A 20838-nucleotide genomic window follows, 5' to 3' on the forward strand; every position below is an offset into this window, starting at 1 on the left:
GGAGTTCGGGTGCTGTCGGGATCGGTGTTGCAGAGGGTTTGGGGAGGCGTTAGTGTGTGCTGCGTGATCCTAGTGAGGTGTGGAGCACGATAGTGTGCTCGGTTGGGTGCTACGGTGACCGTGGCCACGACGGCGACATCGCCGGCGGCGTGGAGCTCTCGGCCAAGGTGGGGCTAGGGCCTAGAGGTCGAAAGAGACCAGGGGAGAAGGGGGAAACGACTCGGGGGCTCACCGCGGAGCTGCAGGGATGGTTAGCGGGCTCGGGGATGCGCTGGAGACGACGAATTCGACGGCGACGATGGTCGGAGCCCGAAGAGGGGAACGGCGACGTGGCGGCGATGCAGGGCTTCCGGGGACCCGTGGAGCGGTGGGGAGGAAGAGGAGGTCGAGGCGGAGCTCCTGAGCTAGTCGGGGGAGCGAGGGGTGGCCGGAGACGGCTGCTATGGCGAACGGCGGCGACGGTGGTGTTCGGCCGTGTGAGAGAGAGAGCGAGGAAGAGGAGGGAAGAGCCGGGGGAGAGTGAGAGAAAGCAGGGGGGATCGGGACGGCCTGCGGGAGTCGTCCACGCGGCCAGGAGCTCGTCGGCAAGCAGGAGGTGGCCGCGCGGCCGTGCGCGTGCGAGCACGCAGCAGCTTCGGGGCGAGGGGAGGAAGACGACGGAGGGCTGCAGTGGTGGGCCGGGCCGCCTGCTGGCTGGGCCGGCCAGCTGGCTGGGCTGCACAGGGAGGAGCCCAGGTAAGCTTCTCCCTTTTAATTATTTTCTGTTTTCTAATTTCTGACATTTGTTTTGATTTAAATAAAATATTAAATCATTTTATTTCCTTATGCCAATTTTTGCAGGAGCTAGATATATTATTCCAGAGCTCCTTTATAAATGGCATAATATTTGGACATATATTAATATATATAATAATATATTTCCAATGCAAATATTTATGCATTAATTCCAAATGCCCAAAATAAATACCTATGAGCTCTTAAAAATATTGGTTTGATTTTTATCTCTGTCCAATATTTTCAGAGAGCAACATGAGCATTTTCTTGGACCCTTTTGGAGAAATTTTTATTTGGGTCATTTTCAAAAAATGATTCTGAGGGTTTCACAGATCCCCATTTCAAGTTTCTGATGAAAGAGTAAACATGATGCAACACTCTAATGCATGGTTAACTAGGATGTGACAACTCACCCCCACTCAAAAGAATCTCGTCCCGAGATTTGGGTTCCTCCGGGAAGAAGGCGGGATACTCGAGTCGAAGACGATCCTCCCTTTCCCAAGTTGCTTCATCCTCAGAATGGTGCGACCATTGAACTTTGAGAAACTTGATATTATGACGTCGGGTGGTACGTTCGGCTTGATCGAGGATACGAATGGGGTACTCTCGATATGTAAGATTATCTTGGAGATCAAGCGTTTCGTGGTCCACTCCACGGATAGGATCCGAGAAGCAACGCCTGAGTTGAGAAACGTGGAAGACATCGTGGACCCTGGAGAGGTGCGGAGGTAGTTCCAATTGGTAGGCAACTTCCCCTCGTTTGGCGAGAATGCGAAACGGTCCAATGTAACGAGGAGCCAATTTGCCTTTGATACCGAAACGATGGGTTCCCTTCAGAGGGGTGACCCGAAGATAAGCCTTCTCGTCAACCTCGAAAGTCATAGCCTTATGTTTTCGGTCATATTGACTCTTTTGACGAGATTGAGCTGTTTTCAACTTTTCACGAACGATACGAACTTGTTCTTCTGCTTCCTGAATCATATCCGGGCCAAAGAATTGTCTTTCCCCGGTCTCTGACCAGTTAAGGGGTGTTCGACATCGTCGTCCATAAAGAACTTCAAAAGGGGCTTTACCCAAGCTAGATTGATAGCTGTTGTTGTAAGCGAATTCGGCAAATGGAAGGCACTTCTCCCAGTCCATTCCGAATGAGATAACAGAGGCTCGAAGCATGTCTTCTAGAATCTGATTGACGCGTTCCACTTGACCACTTGACTGAGGGTGGAAAGCGGTGCTAAAGGAGAGACGGGTTCCCATAGCATTTTGGAAACTTTCCCAAAATCGAGAGGTGAAAAGACTTCCTCGATCCGAGTTAATTTCCAAAGGAACACCATGGAGGGACACTATTCGGGAGATGTATAAGTCTGCCAGCTGGCTAGCGGTTATACTCTCACGAACAGGTAAGAAATGGGCTACTTTGGAAAGACGATCGACCACGACGAAGATAGCATTATTCCCTCTCTTGGTCCTGGGAAAACCGGTAATGAAATCCATACCAATTTTATCCCATTTCCATTCAGGAATAGCTAAGGGTTGAAGGGTGCCAGCAGGCCGTTGATGCTCTGCTTTTACACGACGACAGACGTCGCAATTAGCAATATACTGAGCAATTTCTCTCTTCATCCTAGTCCACCAGAACCTCTGGCGAAGGTCCTGATACATCTTAGTACTACCGGGATGAATGGTGAGAGGAGATTCATGAGCTTCCTTAAGGATTAATCACCTCAGGTTGCGCACTTTGGGAACCACTAGTCGATCCCCGAAGTATACGACCCCTTGATCATTAATGGAGAAGCAATTCGCAATTCCTTTCTGAATGTTTCTCTTGATGCGGGAGATTCCCGGATCTACCTTCTGTGCTTTGATAATTTGATCCGTAAGGGTAGGTTTTGCCACCAAAGGTGGAAAGAAAACCTTGAGGTACAATGTGAAGGTTAAGCTTCCGAAATTCCTCATGGAGAAGCGGTTGACTTTGTTGTAACATCAGGTTGTTACAATAAGATTTACGACTTAGCGCATCAGCCATGACGTTGGCTTTCCCTGGGGTGTAGGTTATTCCTAAGTCGAAGTCTGTGATCAATTCAACCCAACGTCTTTGCCTGAGATTCAGATCCGGTTGGGTGAAAATGTACTTCAGACTTTGGTGATCAGTGAATATTTCGCAACGATTACCGAGGAGGTAATGTCGCCAGGTCTTAAGTGCATAGACTACGGCTGCAAGCTCTAGATCATGAGTAGGATAATTCTCCTCATGTGGGTGCAATTGCCGTGAAGCGTAAGCAATTACGTGTCGATCTTGCATGAGAATGCAACCTAGTCCTTGTCGCGAGGCGTCGCAGTAGATAACAAAGTCCTTGGAGAAGTCTGGCGGTACCAGCACGGGAGCAGAGGTCAGGCGTCTTTTCAGTTCCTGAAAGCTGTGCTCACATTGTGGAGTCCATTCGAACTTCTTATCTTTCTTGAGGAGTTCGGTTAGAGGTTTGGCAACTTTGGAGAAGTTCTCGACAAAGCGACGACAATAGCTCGCTAAGCCTAGAAAACTCCGAACTTGCTTGACCGATTCAGGTGGAGTCCAATTAAGGACGGCTTGAACTCGCTCAGGGTTAACAGCAATACCTTTACCAGATATTACATGACCTAGATAGGTCACTTCTGACAACCAGAATTCACATTTAGAAAATTTGGCATAAAGGCGATGCTCTCGAAGTTTCTTCAACACTAGCCTTAGATGTTCGGCATGTTCTTCCTCGTTCTTGGAGTAGATGAGTATATCATCGAGATAAACTACGACGAATTTATCCAAATACTCCATGAAGATTGAGTTCATTAACCGAGAAAAGGTGGCTGGAGCGTTGGTTAAACCGAAGGACATGACGGTGTACTCGTATTGGCCATAACGAGTAACGAAGGCCGTTTTAGGAATGTCCCCGTTTCTGATTTTGATTTGATGGTAGCCCAACCTCAAATCCATCTTGGAGAAGACTGAGGATCCAGCGAGCTGATCATACAGGTCGTTGATCCTGGGAAGTGGATATTTGTTCTTGATTGTGACCAAATTGACAGGTCGGTAATCTACAACCATCCGGTCCGTACCATCCTTCTTCTTGACGAATAGGACGGGGCAAGCCCACGGAGATGAACTAGGGCGGATGAAACCCTTTTTCAAGGATTCATCGAGTTGTTTCTTAAGCTCGGCTAGTTCTAGTGGTGCCATCTTATAAGGTCTTCTAGCAATCGGAACGGTTCCGGGGATGAGGTCGATTACGAACTCAACATCCCTGTCAGGTGGAACACCTGGCAATTCCTCTGGAAAGACATCCGGGAAGTCACGGACTACCGGAATGTCCTCAAGGTCTGGCAAAGGGCTGGCGTTAAGAGAATATAATTGTCGCTTGGCTATTCGGGTCAAGACATTGACTATCTTCCCCGAAGGATGGGTGAGTTGAACAGTCCTAGAGAAGCAATCAATTTGGGCATGATGAGCTGACATCCAGTCCATACCCAGAATGATATTAATATCTGAAGATTTAAGGGCTATCAAAGACGCGAGAAAAACAAGTCTGTCGACTTGGATTTCATTTCCATGGCTTACTCTAGAAGTTTGCCATTTGGATCCCGGAGTTTAAATTACCATAGAGGTTGGCATGTCACAGAATGCAACGTTATACAAACGAGCATAATTTTCGGATATAAAAGAATGAGAGGCTCCTGTATCGAAAAGAACAGATGCCGGGTGGCAATTAACAAGAAGCGTACCGAGAACGACGTTGGGATCCTCTTGAGCTTCTTCGGCAGAGATACAGTTGACATGGCCACGTGAAGCGGTGACCGGTTTGGCGTGGAATATTTTTCCTGTCGGCTTGCCACGGCCAACAGCTTTAGCAGATTGGTTGGGGTTGGTCTGGGGACACTCACGCATATAGTGACCAGATTCCCCACACTTGAAACAAGTCACGGAACTGGTACGTGGAGGAGCATTGTTAGTTGGACCCCCATAGGGCTTGGCTGGAGCAGACTGTTGAACAGGGCGAGGCGCCTGGAAAGATGGCCTCGGTGTGAACCTGGGTGGCAGGGCGGTGTTGGGTACCCACACGCGGCGCTTCTGAGGACCAGCACCGGATGAGGAACCCATATCACGGCCATGCTTGCGTGTTGCGTCATAGTCAGTCTGACCAGTTTCAGCACTGATGGCTTTGTTGACAAGTTTCTGAAAAGATGTGCACTCATGCAGACGGAGGTCGCGGCGAAGCTCAGGACTAAGGCCCTTACGGAACCTTGCTTGCTTCTTGGCGTCAGTAGAAACTTCCTCGGTTGCATATCGTGCGAGATTACCAAACTCCCTGCTATAAACATCCACAGAAAGTCGGCCTTGGGTGAAATTGCAGAATTCCTCACGTTTACGGTCCATGAGACCCTCCGGAATGTGATGTTCACGGAAAGCCTCGCTGAATTCAGCCCAAGTAGTGACATGGCCCGCTGGGCGCATAGCTCCATAATTCTCCCACCATAGACTGGCGGGGCCTTCAAGATGATATGCAGCAAAGGTGACCTTGTCAGCCTCCGCTACCAGCGCGGAACGCAGTTTGTGAGCGATACTGCGAAGCCAGTCATCAGCGTCGAGAGGCTCGACGGAGTGGTGGAACGTGGGTGGATGTAATTTGATAAAATCACTGAGTGACACCAAATTAGTCCTCTGATGGTGTGCTGTGTTCTGTTCAATACGCTCCAACAAACGGTTGGTCTCCCGCTTGTTTCTCTCAGCTTCCATCATAACCTCGGCTAGTGAAGGAGGATGAGGCAGATTTGCATCCCTGACTTCACTGCCTTCGGCCTGCTCTTGAGGAGCAGGGTTAGTGCGCGTGTTGACCATCCTAGGTAAACAAGACAATGATTTAGTCAGGATGATAAAATTCCGACATAGGATACATAATGTAAGGAATAATTCGGAATGCAAGATGATCATCCGTATGACATGGTAGATACAGAAACTGCTTCTTTTATTCCATCGTCATACACACCATACAGGGTTTAGTACAAGACCAAACAAAGTACTAATACGGTGAAAAGAGGATTACATCTCATCGGAGGCATCCCAAGCTCCTATACATTATTTTTCTACACCTCCGGAAGAGTACAAACTAGGTCATATCCCACGAGTCACGCGGGACGATAGAAGACACAGCTAGTGCGAACTAGTGATACTACCACTAACTCAGACCGATCCGTAGTAGTCCTCGTAGAAGTCACCTCCATAGCCTGGAAGCTCAACATGATCATCCGGAAACAGACGGTCTCGCGGAGCTTGTGGACCATAGGGGCTAGGATGAGGCCTTGGACCAACAGACGGTGGCCTGCGGGGACCGCGAGGTGGGGTGATGCCTCCTACATCACGCCAAACCATCATGTCCGGCAGAGCAGATCTCACAGGATAGAGATCGCGCATATCTGAATATCCAGCTTGCACCGCCGGTGCGAACCGAGTCAAAGTGGCCCAGTGGTCAGCACGGGTATTGAAGAGCTCTAACCTCAAGGCCCGATTTTCACGGTCCTTATCCTCGAGCATCTCAGCAGTGGTGCGAGTCCGTGAATCCTCCTGAGTGGGGTCAGCATAAATAGCCTGGAGATACCCTTGTGCTCCCGGAAGTGATCCTGGCATATACCGGAAATCAGAGTCCCGAAATAAACCAGATCTGACTCGCATAATGGTCATCATAGAGTAGGCGGCGTCCTGCACAGCCATCTCAATAGTAACCCCGAGTCCATAGGAGCAGTGAAGAGGCTCGGTGGATCCAGGATAAGATGGAAATATCCTGACAGTGCAGAGATACTGGCTTTGGTTAAAGTCTCGGAATTGCTCTTCGACCGTGTACTCGGGATACCAGCGGTATCCAGCCTCAGTCATTACCCTGACCAACTTGGCAGTATGGCCGGGTACATCTAGACATCGAGTCAGGCGAACCACTTGATTGAGGTCGCGAGTGGCCATCTGAAAGCACAATCATAATGCAAGGGCATTAGAATTTCTAGCAAAATTTCGGCAGCATAACAGCTGTAAATGCTCAAAAAGGATTTTGAGACATTTGACAAAGGATTTCGTACACACTCAACATCATCATATCAAAGTTCTGAAACCATTCTAGCAACATAATGTGGTAGTAGAACTGAACTAGGCTTGTATCCATCACACTTATAAGGTACTACTGATTAGTAACACGTGATCCTGATAGAGAGAATAGATCCTAATTCCTTAACCCCCGGTGGAAGAATGGAATGACTCAGATCAGAATGTCATAAGATAAAGGAGTAAAAAGAGCCTTACGTTCCAACCCACAAACAATTCCCCTACATATAACTAAAGAATTTCTAGACTCAACATCGACCAGTTTGGCTTGGAGAACCTACAGGCAGTCCGGCTCTGATGCCAACGCTGTCAGGACCCCGACTCGATGTCACATCGATCTAGCCGGTAACACCTCATATCACTTTGCGGCCTCACGCACGGTATTCCCACGGGTGTCGCCTTACCTTTGCCCGGGACCGTTTGCGCCTTTTGGCTCACGTATATGATAGTGTCGCTAGCATCCATATGATAAGGAGCCCGGGCTGACATGACTAGTCGTAAACCCAAAGTGGCACAGACTTACAGGGACAGGCATCCATGACCCAGCTCCGAACGTGTCGGTCATCAGCAAATGGGTCCGGGCTGTAGCACTGGGCTAGCAGGACTCCGGTAAACCGGGCTGTAGCGGGCTAACAGGACTCCGGTACTCAAAGCGTGACATTTCCCCGAAGGGACAGACACAGGAACGAAGAAGGACACATGCCGGCCAGCCTAAGTGTTCCAGAGCAGTAGCAAGCTACCATGGCTCAGCGGTAACACTAGGAGACATTTCCCGGTAAGAGAGGCTACTAAAGATAAACAACTAGATAGTCAGATCCCACACATACCAAGCATTTCAATCATACACACAATATGCTCGATATGTGCAAATACAACGAAGCATCACAACATGACTCTACGACACAAGTACTTTATTTAAGGCTCAGGGAGCCATACATAACATACACAAAGGTACGGGTCTCACGACCCAACATACAAGTCATACAGTCATACAAACCAGCAGCGGAAGTACATTGTCTGAGTACAGACAACTAGTAAAATAAAAGAGGCTTGGAAAGCCTAGCTATACTACGTGGTCCATCACAAGCTCAGGGTCACCACCTGGGTCCTTAGCCTACTCGTTGATGTCAACGTCTACATAGAACCCATCAGAAGGGGTTGCAGCGTCTTCTGTAAAAATGTAGATTATAGCAACATGAGTACAAAGGTACTCAGCAAGACTTACATCAGATCCTACATACATGCATAGTATCAAGAAGGGTTGGTGGAGTTATTGCAGCAAGCCAGCTTTGACTCTTGGCTAGGCTATCCTACGATACTCCAACTTGAAATGGTTTTGCGCACACGAGTCCACTACTCACCACTTCAATACACTACCGAGGATCCACCTCCGTCTTCCTACGGAAGAGCCATCCTCGGCACTCACACTTATCTTGAGGCTTTTAGTAGTTTCCATTTACTTGTCTATGAACTGTATAGGCAACCAAGTAGTCCTTTACCGCGGACGCGGCTATTCGAATAGATCATGTTAACCCTGCAGGGGTGTACTTCTTCATACACGCTCTCACCACTTACCGTCGTTTACACGACATGTACTCGGCAACCTTCAAGCGGAAGCCCAACGTGGGTGTCGGCCACGACCTACCTAATCACCTAAGCCTCCAGTCCAGGTTTATCGCCTATTCAGGTTCCATCCGCAGGGAGTCCGGCCGAGGTTTCCCATACGGCCCCGAACGATGTGAACAGGGTTCCCGAGATACCTAACGGGTATTCGGTACACCCGGCCACGTACCTACCGCATCACAGCCCACCCCTACGGTCAGCGCTGTCCACGGCCTCCAGTAGGCTACAAACACCAGAAACTACTTGCAACTCCTGGACGGAGAACTAGGGTGAATAAGAAGCCGAGAGGGTCCATTGGTTTCGGGCCCAATGCATGGTAGTAGCTGATTCTTAAATCACACATACAGATCTCAGTGCTTAAGGTCGGCTTCAATGAAACAACCCACCATGTACTCCTACATGGCCTCTCATCGATACCTTTACCAAATCGTGTTCACCACACCACTCTCATTACCGACATAATCATTTCACTCTAGCCCATCACCCAGATGAACCAGACCTGACACGACTCTAAGCATAGCAGGCATAGCAAGGTAGGAACAACACATACATATGGCTCAATCAACTCCTACACATGCTAGTGGGTTTCATCTAGTTACTGTGGCAATGACAGGTCATGCAGAGGAAATGGGTTCAACTACCGTAGCACACAGCAGTTTGAAACGCGTTGTCTTAATGCAGTAAAAGAGAGCAGGAGCGAGAACATGGGATTGTATCGATATGATCAAATGGTTGGTTGCTTGCCTGATGGTTCGATGCACGGATATGATTCTTCGTTAGGGTAATCACGGTACTCCTCGGGGGCAGAACCTGTCGCAAGGACATCGATACACAAGCATCACCAAACAATGTGCAACAATATGATGCATGCATGAAACATGGCAATATGAGTGTGTTGGGCTAATGCAACTAAAACCAGAAGGGTTTGAACAAATTTGAATCAAAGATTCAAATTTCAAACTCAAACATGGCCTCTTAAAGTGCTTTTCCTTGTTCTGCTTGAAACATCAATTTAACTTGTTTGATCATGCATGAAAATAGTACAGATGGATAGATTGGATTTTTCTGATCATTTTTCATATATAATTTGTCCAATTTGGAGTTACAGAATAAAAGTTATGAATTTTTGAAGTTTAAATAATATTCTGGAATTTCCTGATTTAAATTAAATCCAGAAATTATAATTATTGCGCCAGCATGACGTCAGCATGACGTCAGTGGTCAACTGCGGCTGTCTGGAGTCAAACCTGACGTGTGGGGGCCACACGTCAGTGACAGGGGGGTTTAACAGGTTTAAATTAATCCTAATTAGGGATTAGTGGCACTGGGGCCCACTGGTCAGTGTCAGGGGTTAACTAACAGTGGTTAGCACTAATCCTAATTAGCTACAGGGCTGGGCCCACCTGTCAGGGACTCAGGGGGTGTCCTGCCGTGGTCAAAGTGGGTCAAACCCACCGGCGACGTGACGCCGGCGAGGCCCGAGACGGCGGCGCGACGCGGGATCGCGCTACAGGGCACGGGCAAGGCCGTGCTTGGGCTCGTTGGAGAGCCCTTGCTCCCGCGCATCGAACGGTGGCTGTGGCTGGGCCTGGGGTGGCCGGAGTCGACGGCGGCGAGCTCGGCTGCGGCCGCCGGAGTTCGGGTGCGGTCGGGATCGGTGTTGCAGAGGGTTTGGGGAGGCGTTAGTGTGTGCTGCGTGATCCTAGTGAGGTGTGGAGCACGATAGTGTGCTCGGTTGGGTGCTACGGTGACCGTGGCCACGACGGCGACATCGCCGGCGGCGTGGAGCTCTCGGCCAAGGTGGGGCTAGGGCCTAGAGGTCGAAAAGACCAGGGGAGAAGGGGGAAACGATCCGGGGGCTCACCGCGGAGCTGCAGGGATGGTTAGCGGGCTCGGGGACGCGCTGGAGACGACGAATTCGACGGCGACGATGGTCGGAGCCCGAAGAGGGGAACGGCGACGTGGCGGCGATGCAGGGCTTCCGGGGACCCGTGGAGCGGTGGGGAGGAAGAGGGGGTCGAGGCGGAGCTCCTGAGCTAGTCGGGGGAGCGAGGGGTGGCCGGAGACGGCTGCTATGGCGAACGGCGGCGACGGTGGTGTTCGGCCGTGTGAGAGAGAGAGCGAGGGAGAGGAGGGAAGAGCCGGGGGAGAGTGAGAGAGAGCAGGGGGGATCGGGACGGCCTGCGGGAGTCGTCCACGCGGCCAGGAGCTCGTCGGCAAGCAGGAGGTGGCCGCGCGGCCGTGCGCGTGCGAGCACGCAGCAGCTTCGGGGCGAGGGGAGGAAGACGACGGAGGGCTGCAGTGGTGGGCTGGGCCGCCTGCTGGCTGGGCCGGCCAGCTGGCTGGGCTGCACAGGGAGGAGCCCAGGTAAGCTTCTCCCTTTTAATTATTTTCTGTTTTCTAATTTCTGACATTTGTTTTGATTTAAATAAAATATTAAATCATTTTATTTCCTTATGCCAATTTTTGCAGGAGCTAGATATATTATTCCAGAGCTCCTTTATAAATGGCATAATATTTGGACATATATTAATATATATAATTAATATATTTCCAATGCAAATATTTATGCATTAATTCCAAATGCCCAAAATAAATACCTATGAGCTCTTAAAAATATTGGTTTGATTTTTATCTCTGTCCAATATTTTCAGAGAGCAACATGAGCATTTTCTTGGACCCTTTTGGAGAAATTTTTATTTGGGTCATTTTCAAAAAGATGCTGACGGTTTCACAGATCCCCATTTCAAGTTTTTGATGAAAGAGTAAACATGATGCAACACTCTAATGCATGGTTAACTAGGATGTGACACCTGTAGACATGATGGATGCCAAGGTTGGATATGGCGACGAGACCCCTGGGGGAGGAGGACGAAGCAAGGAAGAGGCACCCCGGCCTTATGGGGAGTAGCGGTGGAAGGCCTAGGAGGAGAAGCCATGATGAGAGAACATGATAAGTTGCGCCACGGTGAAAAGAAACCAAATTTATAGGCAGGCCTCCCTCCTTCCATACCCCCTTGCATTCAGGGAAGTTACTGCCCGCGAAAATCAAGCGCGGCCTTGGGGAGCGAGGGAATTTTTTTTTTGAGTTGGAACACCTTGCATTCCAAGATTACGGTGGACCAATCAAATCGGAGGCCACAGCACGGCTTACATCCAGGGGGAAACCCAATAGCCAAACAAGATGGCTATTCGAAAAGTTCCGACAGTCATAGGCAGCCAGCACATGCGCTGGTTGATTACAGTTTCTAAGTTGATGAACTACACTAGCCTCCATGAACCCTAGCTGCATCTGGAACTTGGCCTCCCGGATCAGGACCCCAATAGCGCTTCGATCAACCGAAGACGAGGACATCGCTTGCTGCAGGGGCAGACAGTCTATCTGAAAAATCACTCGGCCCATCCCAAACTGTCCTGCCAGCTGAATAGCCTTTACCAGCGCGCACGTTTCAGCGTGCATGGCATCTTGCATGAAATCGAGAGAGCCCGCCGCAGCCATAACTGCTTCCCCCTCTGCGTTCCTAGCCAGCACACCCCACCCTCCCGTTTTCGCCACAACATGAAATGATGCGTCAAAATTAATCTTGATGACATCCATAGGGGGAGGGATCCAACGAGCAGTCGGTTGTGGCGCAGCCTTGTCCTTCCTTCGCAGAAACTCCTTCCATTTCGTGACATTATGCCCCACTTTTGCACTTAAAACCCGGAGAGATGAACTGGCACAGTCCTTGCGAAGATGAGCCGTCGCGACATCCCATCAAGGGCACAAGCCGTTTTCCTTTCATACAACACCCGCATGCGTCGCCGGTTCCTGAGGCAGGCACCATCATTAGCTTCTCTATGAAGGAAATATGCCCTAGAGGCAATAATAAAGTTATTATTTATTTCCTCATATCATGATAAATGTTTATTATTCATGCTAGAATTGTATTAACCGGAAACATGATACATGTGTGAATACATAGACAAACAGATAGTCACTAGTATGCCTCTACTTGACTAGCTCATTAATCAAAGATGGTTATGTTTCCTAACCATAGACATGTGTTGTCATTTGATTAATGGGATCACATCATTAGGAGAATGATGTGATTGACTTGACCCATTCCGTTAGCCTAGCACTTGATCGTTTAGTATATTGCTATTGCTTTCTTCATGACTTATACAAAGTTCCTGCAACTATGAGATTGTGCAACTCCTGTTTACCGGAAGAACACTTTGTGTGCTACCAAACGTCACAACGTAACTCGGTGATTATAAAGGTGCTCTACAGGTGTTTCCGAAGGTACATGTTGGGTTGGCATAATTCGAGATTAGGTTTTGTCACTCCGATTGTCGGAGAGGTATCTCTGGGCCCTCTCGGTAATACTCATCACCTAAAGCCTTGCAAGCATTGTAACTAATGAGTTAGTTATAAGATGATGTATTACAGAACGAGTAAAGAGACTTGCCGGCAACGAGATTGAACTAGGTATTGGATACCGACGATCAAATCTCGGGCAAGTAACATACCGATGACAAAGGGAACAACGTATTTTGTTATGCGGTTTGACCGATAAAGATCTTCGTAGAATATGTAGGAACCAATATGGGCATCCAAGTCCCGCTATTGGTTATTGACCGAGAATGATTCTAGGTCATGTCTACATAGTTCTCGAACCCGTAGGGTCCGCACGCTTAACGTTACGATGACAGTTTTGTTATGAGTTTATAAGTTTTGATGTACCAAAGTTTGTTTGGAGTCTCGGATGTGATCACGGACATGACGAGGAGTCTCGAAATGGTCGAGACATAAAGATTGATATATTGGAAGCCTATGTTTGGACATCGGAATGGTTCCGGGTGAAATCGGGATTTTACCGGAACACTGGGGGTTTACCGGAACCCTCCCGGGGGATAATGGGCCTTAGTGGGCCAAGAGGGAGAAGAGGAGGGCCGGCCAGGGCAGGCCGCGTGCCCCCTCCCCCCTAGTCCGAATAGGACAAGGAAGGGGGGGCGGCGCCCCCCTTTCCTCTTTCCCCTCCCCCCTTTCCTTCTCCACCAAGGCAAGAGGGGGGAGTCCTACTCCCGGTGGGAGTAGGACTCCTCCAGGCGCACCCCTAGGGGGCCGGCCGCACCTCCCCCATCCCTCCTTTATATACGGGGGCGGGAGGGCACCCCATACACACAAGTTGATCTACGGATCGTTCCTTAGCCGTGTGCGGTGCCCCCCTCCACCATATTCCACCTTGGTCATATCGTCGCGGAGTTTAGGCGAAGCCCTACGCCGGTAGAACATCATCATCGTCACCACGCCGTCGTGCTAACGGAACTCATCCCCAAGCTTTGCTGGATCGAAACCCGGGGATCATCATCGAGCTGAACGTGTGCTGAACTCGGAGGTGCCGTACGTTCGGTACTTGGATCGGTCGGATCGTGAAGACGTACGACTACATCAACCGCGTTGTCATAATGCTTCCGCTTACGGTCTACGAGGGTACGTGGACATACACTCTCCCCTCTCGTTGCTATGCCATCACCATGATCTTGCGTGTGCGTAGGAATTTTTTTGAAATTACTACGTTCCCCAACAGTGGCATTAGAGCCTAGGTTTTATGCGTTGATGTTATATGCACGAGTAGAACACAAGTGAGTTGTGGGCGATACAAGTCATACTGCTTACCAGCATGTCATACTTTGGTTCAGCGGTATTGTTGGATGAAGCGGCCCGGACCGACATTATGTGTACGCTTACGCGAGACTGGTTTTACCGCCGTGCTTTGCACACAGGTGACTAGCGGGTGTCTGTTTCTCCAACTTTAGTTGAACCAAGTGTGGCTATGCCCGGTCCTTGCGAAGGTTAAAACAGAACTAACTTGACGAACTATCGTTGTGGTTTTGATGCGTAGGTAAGAACGGTTCTTGCTCAGCCCGTAGCAGCCACGTAAAACTTGCAACAACAAAGTAGAGGACTTCTAACTTGTTTTTGCAGGGCATGTTGTGATGTGATATGGTCAAGACGTGATGCTATATTTTATTGTATGAGATGATCATGTTTTGTAACTGAAATTATCGGCAACTGGCAGGAGCCATATGGTTGTCGCTTTATTGTATGAAATGCAAACGCCCTATAATTGCTTTACTTTATCACTAAGCGGTAGCGATAGTCGTAGAAGCAATAGATGGCGTAAACGACAACTATGCTACGATGGAGATCAAGGTGTCGCGCCGGTGACGATGGTGATCACGGCGGTGCTTCGGAGATGGAGATCACAAGCACAAGATGATGATGGCCATATCATATCACTTATATTGATTGCATGTGATGTTTGTCCTTTATGCATCTTATCTTGCTTTGATTGACGGTAGCATTTTAAGATGATCTCTCACTAAAATTATCAAGAAGTGTTCTCCCTGAGTATGGACCGTTGCCAAAGTTCGTCGTGCCCAGACACCACGTGATGATCGGGTGTGATAAGCTCTACGTCCATCTACAACGGGTGCAAGCCAGTTTTGCACACGCAGAATACTCAGGTTAAACTTGACGAGCCTAGCATATGCAGATATGGCCTCGGAACACGGAGACCGAAAGGTCGAGCGTGAATCATATAGTAGATATGATCAACATAGTGATGTTCACCATTGAAAACTACTCCATCTCACGTGATGATCGGTTATGATTTAGTTGATTTGGATCACGTGATCACTTAGATGACTAGAGAGATGTCTGTCTAAGTGGGAGTTCTTAAGTAATATGATTAATTGAACTTAAATTTATCATGAACTTAGTACCTGATAGTATTTTGCTTGTCTATGTTTGTTTGTAGATAGATGGCTCGTGCTGTTGTTCCGTTGAATTTTAATGCGTTCCTTGAGAAAGCAAAGTTGAAAGATGATGGTAGCAATTACACGGCTGGGTCTGTAACCTGAGGATTATCCTCATTGCTGCACAGAAAAGTTACATCCTGGAAGCACCGCTGGTGCCAGGCCTGCTGCTGATGCAACTGACGACGTTAAGAACGTCTGGCAGAGCAAAGCTGATGACTACTCTATAGTTCAATGTGCCATGCTTTACGGCTTAGAACCGGGTCTTCAACGACGTTTTGAACGTCATGGAGCATATGAGATGTTCTAGGAGTTGAAGTTGATATTTCAAGCAAATGCCCGGATTGAGAGATATGAAGTCTCCAATAAGTTCTACAACTGCAAGATGGAGGAGAATAGTTCTGTCAGTGAGCATATACTCAAAATGTCTGGGTATAATAATCACTTGATTCAACTGGGAGTTAATCTTCCGAATGATAGCGTCATTGACAGAATTCTCCAATCACTGCCACCAAGCTACAAGAGCTTTGTGATGAACTATAATATGCAAGGGATGAACAAGACTATTCCCGAGCTCTTCGCAATGCTAAAAGCCGCGGAGGTAGAAATCAAGAAGGAGCATCAAGTGTTGATGGTCAATAAGACCACCAGTTTCAAGAAAAAGGGCAAAGGGAAGAAGAAGGGGAACTTCAAGAAGAACAGCAAGCAAGTTGCTGCTCAAGAGAAGAAACCCAAGTCTGGACTTAAGCCTGAAACTGAGTGCTTCTACTGCAAGCAGACTGGTCACTGGAAGCGGAATTGCCCCAAGTATTTGGCGGATAAGAAGGATGGCAAAGTAAACAAAGGTACATGTGATATACATGTTATTGATGTGTACCTAACTAGAGCTCGTAGTAGCACCTGGGTATTTGGTACTGGTTCTGTTGCTAATATTTGCAACTCGAAACAGGGACTACGGAATAAGCGAGCACTGGCCAAGGTCGAGGTGACGATGCGCGTGGGAAACGGTTCCAAAGTCGATGTGATCACGGTCGGCACGCTACCTCTACATCTACCTTTGGGATTAGTTTTAGACCAGAATAATTGTTATTTGGTGCCAGCGTTGAGCATGAACATTATATCTGGATCTTGTTTGATGCGAGATGGTTATTCATTTAAATCAGAGAATAATGGTTGTTCTATTTATATGAGTAATATCTTTTATGGTCATGCACCCTTGAAGAGTGGTCTATTTTTTATTGAATCTCGATAGTAGTAATACACATATTCATAATGTTGAAGCCAAAAGATGCGGAGTTGATAATGATAGTGCAACTTATTTGTGGCACTGCCTTTAGGTCATATCGGTGTAAAGCACATGAAGAAACTCCATACTGATGGACTTTTGGAATCACTTGATTATGAATCACTTGGTACTTGCGAACTGTGCCTCATGGGCAAGATGACTAAAACACCGTTCTCCGGTACTATGGAGAGAGCAACAGATTTGTTGGAAATCATACATACAGATGTATATGGTCCGATGAATGTTGAGGCTCGTGGCGGATATCGTTATTTTCTCACCTTCACAGATGATTTGAGCAGATATGGGTATATCTACTTGATGAAACATAAGTCTGAAATAATTGAAAGGTTCAAAGAATTTCAGAGTGAAGTGGAAAAATCATTGTAACAAGAAAATAAAGTTTCTGTGATCTGATCGTGGAGACAAATATTTGAGTTACGAGCTTGGTTTTCAATTAAAACAATGTGGAATAGTTTCACACCTCACGCCACCTGGAACACCACAACGTTATGGTGTGCCGAACGTCGTAACCGCACTTTATTGGATATGGTGCGATCTATGATGTCTCTTACTAATTTACCACTATTGTTTTGGGGTTATGCATTAGAGACAGCTGCATTCACGTCAAAAGGGCACCATCTAAATCCGTTGAGATGACACCATATGAACTATAGTTTAGTAAGAAACCCAAGTTGTCGTTTCTTAAAGTTTGGGGCTGCGATGCTTATGTGAAAAAGTTTCAACCTGATAAGCTCAAACCCAAATCAGAGAAGTGCGTCTTCATAGAATACCCAAAGGTAACTATTGGGTACACCTTCTATCACAGATCCGAAGGCAAGTTATTCATTGCTAAGATGGATCCTTTCTAGAGAAGGAGTTTCTCTCGAAAGAAGTGAGTGGGAGGAAAGTAGAGCTTGATAAGGTAATTTGTACCTTCTCCCGAATTGGAAAGTAGTTCATCACGGAAATCAGTTCCAGTGATTCCTACACCAATTAGTGAGGAAGCTAATGATGATAGTCATGAAACTTCAGATTAAGTTACTACAAAACCTCGTAGGTCTTCCAAAGTACAGTCTGCACCAGAGTGGTACGGTAATACTGTTCTGGAAGTCATGTTACTAGACCATGATGAACCTACGAACTATGAGGACGCGATGATGAGCCCAGATTCCGCAAAATGGCTAGAGGCCATGAAATCTGAGATAGGATCCATGTATGAGAACAAAGTGTGGACTTTGGTGGAGTTGCCCGATGATTGGCAAGCCATATTGTATAAATGGATCTTCAAGAGGAAGACAGATGCTGATAGTAGTATTACTATCTACAAAGCTCGACTTGTGGCAAAAAGGTTTTCGACAAGTTCAATGTGTTGACTACAATGAGATTTTCTCAACTGTAGCGATGCTTAAGTCTGTTCGACTCATGTTAACAATTGCCATATTTTATGAAATTTGGCAAATGGATGTCAAAACTACATTCCTTAATGGATTTATTAAAGAAGAGTTGTATACGATACAACCAGAAGGGTCTTTCAATCCTAAAGGTGCTAACAAAATATGCAAGCTCCAGCGATCCATCTATGGACTGGTGCAAGCATCTCAGAGTTGGAATATACGCTTTGATAAGTTGATCAAAGCATATAGTTTTATACAGACTTGCGGTGAAGCCTGTATTTACAAGAAAGTGAGTGGGAGCACTACAACATTTCTGATAAGTATATGTGAATGACATATTGTTGATCGGAAATAATGTAGAATTATTCTGCAAAGCATAAATGATACTTGAATAAGAGTTTTTCAAAGAAAGACCTCGGTGAAGCTGCTTACACATTGAGCATCAAGATCTATATAGATAGATCAAGACGCTTGATAAGATTTTTCAATGAATACATACCTTGATAAATTTTTGAAATAGTTCAAAATGGAACAGTCAAAGAAGGAGTTCTTGCCTGTGTTGCAAGGTGTGAAATTGAGTAAGACTCAAGACCCGACCATGGCAGAAAATAGAAAGAGAATGAAAAGTCATTCCCTATGACTCAGTCATAGGTTCTATAAAGTATGCTATGCTGTGAACCAGACATATTGTATACCTTGCTTTGAGTTTGGCTAAGGAATACAATTTTGATCTAATAGTAGATCACTGGACAGCGGTCAAGAATATCCTTAGTAAGGACTAAGGAGATGTTTCTCGATTATGGAGGTGATAAAAGAGTTCGTTGTAAAAGTTACATCGGTGCAAACTTTTACACTGATCCAGATGACTCTAAGTCTCAATCTGGATACATATTGAAAGTGGGAGCAATTAGCTAGAGTAGCTCCGTGCAGAGCATTGTGGACATAGAATATTTGCAAGATACATACGAATCTGAATGTTGCAGACGCGTTGACTAAGCCTCTCTCACAAGCAAAACATGATCAGCACCAAGACTCCATGGGTGTTAGAATCATTACTATGTAATCTAGATTATTGACTCTAGTGCAAGTGGGAGACTGAAGGAAATATGCCCTAGAGGCAATAATAAAGTTATTATTTATTTCCTCATATCATGATAAATGTTTATTATTCATGCTAGAATTGTATTAACCGGAAACATGATACATGTGTGAATACATAGACAAACAGATAGTCACTAGTATGCCTCTACTTTGACTAGCTCATTAATCAAAGATGGTTATGTTTCCTAACCATAGACATGTGTTGTCATTTGATTAATGGGATCACATCATTAGGAGAATGATGTGATTGACTTGACCCATTCCGTTAGCCTAGCACTTGATCGTTTAGTATATTGCTATTGCTTTCTTCATGACTTATACAAAGTTCCCGCAACTATGAGATTGTGCAACTCCCGTTTACCGGAAGAACACTTTATGCGCTACCAAATGTCACAACGTAACTGGGTGATTATAAAGGTGCTCTACAGGTGTTTCCGAAGGTACATGTTGGGTTGGCATAATTCAAGATTAGGTTTTGTCACTCCGATTGTCGGAGAGGTATCTCTGGGCCCTCTCGGTAATACTCATCACCTAAAGCCTTGCAAGCATTGTAACTAATGAGTTAGTTATAAGATGATGTATTACAGAACGAGTAAAGAGACTTGCCGGCAACGAGATTGAACTAGGTATTGGATACCGACGATCAAATCTCGGGCAAGTAACATACCGATGACAAAGGGAACAACGTATGTTGTTATGCGGTTTGACCGATAAAGATCTTCGTAGAATATGTAGGAACCAATATGGGCATCCAGGTCTCGCTATTGGTTATTGACCGAGAATGATTCTAGGTCATGTCTACATAGTTCTCGAACCCGTAGGGTCCGCACGCTTAACGTTACGATGACAGTTTTGTTATGAGTTTATAAGTTTTGATGTACCAAAGTTTGTTTGGAGTCCCGGATGTGATTACGGACATGACGAGGAGTCTCGAAATGGTTGAGACATAAAGATTGATATATTAGAAGCCTATGTTTGGACATCGGAATGGTTCCGGGTGAAATCGGGATTTCACCGGAACACCGGGGGTTTACCGGAACCCTCCTGGGGGATAATGGGCCTTAGTGGGCCAAGAGGGAGAAGAGGAGGGCCGGCCAGGGCAGGCCGCGCGCCCCCTCCCCCCTAGTCCGAATAGGACAAGGAAGGGGGGGCGGCGCCCCCCTTTCCTCTTTCCCCTCCCCCCTTTCCTTCTCCACCAAGGCAAGAGGGGGGAGTCCTACTCCCGGTGGGAGTAGGACTCCTCCAGGCGCACCCCTAGGGGGCCGGCCGCACCTCCCCCTTCCTCCTTTATATACGGGGGCGGGGGGCACCCCATACACACAAGTTGATCTACGGATCGTTCCTTAGCCGTGTGCGGTGCCCCCCTCCACCATATTCCACCTTGGTCATATCGTCGCGGAGTTTAGGTGAAGCCCTGCGCCGGTAGAACATCATCATCGTCACCATGCCGTTGTGCTGACGGAACTCATCCCCGAAGCTTTGCTGGATCGGAGCCCGGGGATCGTCATCGAGCTGAACGTGTGCTGAACTCGGAGGTGCCGTACGTTCGGTACTTGGATCGGTCGGATCGTGAAGACGTACGACTACATCAACCGTGTTGTCATAACGCTTCCCTTACGGTCTACGAGGGTACGTGGACATACACTCTCCCCTCTCGTTGCTATGCCATCACCATGATCTTGCGTGTGCGTAGGAATTTTTTTGAAATTACTACGTTCCCCAACACTCTAGGCCCACCC

Source organism: Triticum aestivum, chromosome 5B (genome assembly GCF_018294505.1).
Source record: "Triticum aestivum cultivar Chinese Spring chromosome 5B, IWGSC CS RefSeq v2.1, whole genome shotgun sequence".
Lineage (NCBI taxonomy): Eukaryota > Viridiplantae > Streptophyta > Magnoliopsida > Poales > Poaceae > Triticum > Triticum aestivum.